This window comes from Trachypithecus francoisi, unplaced genomic scaffold (assembly GCF_009764315.1).
Source record: "Trachypithecus francoisi isolate TF-2019V2 unplaced genomic scaffold, Tfra_2.0 Lachesis_group11, whole genome shotgun sequence".
NCBI classification, from domain to species: Eukaryota; Metazoa; Chordata; class Mammalia; order Primates; family Cercopithecidae; genus Trachypithecus; species Trachypithecus francoisi.
This window is the reverse complement of record NW_022681456.1, coordinates 79,487,206-79,491,000: the sequence shown is the minus strand read 5'-3', so window position 1 is coordinate 79,491,000 and position 3,795 is coordinate 79,487,206. Positions and strand designations below refer to the sequence as shown.

General features: G+C 39.1%; 1 pseudogene; it reads right to left on the bottom strand.

Annotated features, from left to right (window-relative positions):
• Nucleotides 1-2,541: 2,541 nt before the first annotated feature.
• LOC117091065 lies at nt 2,542-3,436 on the bottom strand (annotated as a pseudogene).
• Nucleotides 3,437-3,795: the final 359 nt, after the last annotated feature.

Below are 3,795 nucleotides of genomic sequence, written 5' to 3'. Positions count from 1 at the left end.
GACTATAAATCGTGCTGCTATAAAGACAACATGCACACGTATATTTATTGCAGCACTATTCACAATAGCAAAGACTTGGACACAACCCAAATGTCCATCAGTGATAGACTGGATTAAGAAAATGTGGCACATATACACCATGGAATACTATGTAGCCATAAAAAGGATGAGTTCATGTCCTTTGTAGGGACATGGATGAATCTGGAACCATCATTCTGAGCAAACTGTCCCAAGGACAGAAAACCAAACACCATATGTTCTCACTCACAGGTGGGAATTGAACAATGAGAACACTTGGACACAGGGTGGGGAGCATCACACACCAGGCCTGTCATGGGGTGGGGGGAGGGAGGAGAGATAGCATTAGGAGATATACCTAATGTAAATGACGAGTTAATGGGTGCAGCACACCAACATGGCACATATATACATATGTAACAAACCTGCACGTTGTGCACATGTACCCTAGAACTTAAAGTATAAAAAAAATGCAAAAAAAAAAAAAAGTAAAGAAAAGAAAAGAAAAGAAAAGAAAATGCCCCATAGGGGCTTAACTGTAAGGAGGCTTACCATGTCATTTTCCTGTTCTTGCTTCTATCTCTTAATGTTCCCAATATGAAAATGTATGCTCCCAGCTCAGAGCAGTGGACCTTGGGACTAAGGCCTCAGGTACGTTGGGGAGCCATTTTGTCCCCAGAATTTATGCCTGCTTTCATGCTCTGTCACTCACCTTCCTTCATTGTTGGAATCAACAAACTGGGTAACAGCGATGTCAGAGAAAATGCCAAATTTGCATTGGCATAGGTGCCTGGCAACACTTAGCAGCCTGCAAGAAACATACCCAGAGTCATATAATGTTGGCAAAAATGTCAGTTGAGTCACATGGTCAGGCTAGCAAAGGAAAATAGCCTGGAGATCTCCTATGAGGTCCATTTTTGTCTCTGCTAAAAAGGTTCCTTGATTATTCTCATTGCTCAGTGTCACTTCAGTGCTCTGTTCAACTTTCATTGTATTTCACCAGGCTTTTATGTAATTTTGTTTTTACAGCAATAGAGGTTTTGATTTACTGCCTTTCTGAAGGCTCACACTGGCTTACTTTCCTGAAATAATGTAACTTCTACAAAATATTAATTTTGTAACTACATCTCAACTTGGAAAATCACTCTATTCCTTGGTAAGATGAAACAAAAAATTAAGATTTAATAATGAAATTAATCAGTCATTAATTTGTCATGAAACAAAATTTTCATTCATTCATTATGCTATGCAGTGTCTGGGAGATTTTCTACTCTTTTAGAGATAATCTATTTTCCTGTGTCTAATAACAAACTCATCATCTGATAACAAACTCATTGGGCACCTGTGGCCGTTATTCAGTATTATTCAATGTTTATTTGTTTCTCTCATATATCACTTTTAAGTTCATGGTCAAAATCAGATAACTTCTGGAAATGGATTTTTTGTAGTCTCCTTCCCTCGTTTCCTTTTTCATCTTTTGCTTTTTCTCAAGATCCCTGTGTCCAACATTTGTCCCATCTTTCCAGACAAAACTATGGTCAGTTTTTGGTTTTTATTCTGACATGACTTACTGGATCTTTGTTTCTGAGGCTTGGCTTCACTCATTTCTGCTCTCCTCTGGGCTGGTGATTGTAGATACTTCATTTTTTTTGAGGTTTCAATATTTTATTCAAAATTTTTAAAAGTGATGTTAATTACAGCATTTGAAGAGGAGGATCTATTTCCACACAAAATGGAAGACTCTAAAATGTACCCATTAACTGCTAAAAAACAAATTGAGTGGTGAGAATACAACAGAAGTCCAATTTAGATTCTGAGTGTTGTTACCATGTGATTACAATCACACAGACTCTTCTAAACCTATAGCTGGAGCTCCTGGAAGCTATTTCATACTTTGGTGCAAGGGCAAAAAAGCACAACACGAGAAGGAATAAGTCCTGAATTACTGGCTTCATCACATCCACCCTCTCCACCCCAAAATGGCACAAAAGAAACAGTGATCATACCCCACAGACCTTTTGATGTAAAAGAGGTAACGATGAACTGGGGTGAGAACAGATCATGAAGATCTGTTGAAAAAAGTCCCATTCAGGTGAGTTTGTACACACCATCAAGCACTCTCATCATTGATGAGAGTGAGCCTCTCATCAATCAGGGTTAGGAAACCAAAGTTTGGTTATCAGGATATCACAATTTCATTCGTTTACTCAATATGAATTTATAAAGTGCCTATATATTATCAGCTTCCACTTGCAGCCATTTCTAGATAAAAAAGAAAACTGGCATCTCAAAAGGGCCACCAAGTTTCCCTGAAGTCTACCACTGAAAGGACCTTTTTTGGAAATGGGTTTCTTCTACACTTCTGAAAGGGTAACATCTTAAAGCTGAATCATCTTGAACCTGGAGGTCTAACATATTTAACAATACTTGCATCCCAGACATGCAACATTAAAAGATACATCAAATTCTGAAGGTAGCTATGCTGCAAAATAGTTTAAAATTAAACAATTGTATAGTATTCATTTATGCTTGAAATTCCAGTCCTAGACCAAGCTTGGGGCCACCAGGATTGACCTTCTTGACATCCAGAAGAGCTGACAATGTCAGTTTGATACCTGGCTTTAGGGTCTGAGTGTATCCTGAACCTGTCAGGCTGGAGTTGTTCACTTCAGCTGAGAATCAGGCGTCAGGGTCAATCTGAAGCTTGGCTGTTATTCTGAAGCGTGTTACTGTTTCCTGCTGTCCAGATGAGACTGACAGCGGTCTCCAACTTCTTGTTCACCTTCTAGTAAATGGTGCCACCAAACTCTGTTCTGTCAGACATTAGTGTGAAGCCAGAATTCATCAGTCTTGTAGCCAACTGCAAAATTGCTCTGAGTCACTCGGGACTTTGCAGTCTCAAAATTCAACTGGTAGTTGGCTAGCCTTGTAACCTAGCACCAGAGCATACTGGATGGAAGGCCCAGCAATATCGAAATCCATGTCGCAGCCCAGATTAATGTGTTCCCACTTGTACCCTGTCTTGATTTTAGCTTTTTTTTTTTTTCCTAGTGTTAGGTGAGAAGGATGAATTGAAGGTCAGCTTCAGTCCACGTGCAAGCTGATCTTCCACAGTAATCTCAGTGCCTAGTGTATTGCCAGTGTTCCATTTCTCCGTAAACATCAGGCCACGCTCAGTCCATCTGTACTTGGTTTCCAGACTGCCCGTCACTTTGGTGGTCTCAGCGTTGGCAGAGTCTGAGCTTGTAAATTCCAATCCATTTTCAGATTTGATTTCAAATTAAGCTTTATTAAGCCAAATCCGTAACCCTTGGTGAAGACATCCCTGGCAGATTTGCCAAGATTGGCATACATGAGTGGCACAGCCATCTTCTGCTCAGAGGTGGTGGCAGCGGGCTCTGCGGCGGCTACCGATTGTAGATACTTCTATTATTCAGAGTGGAACATCTAATGATATATTTCCTTTTTCTAATCTGTATCAGAATATATATATATATATTCATTCATTCATGGTATAATCTCAAAACATTAATAATATACCAGACTACCTCATCCCTACCATGGATGGGCATGGAGGGGAAAAGCAGTAAGTTAATGAAAAAAGAAGATGGAAAATCTCTTTAATGATTACATTATCAAACTAATAATGCTGCACAGGCCACCTATTATGATGACTATTTCCATATAGATTCAATAATGCTATGCAGAATAACTGATATTTATGTTTTTCAATTGGTTTTCTGACTTGAATTTGTATTTTGTTTTTCATGTATTCTC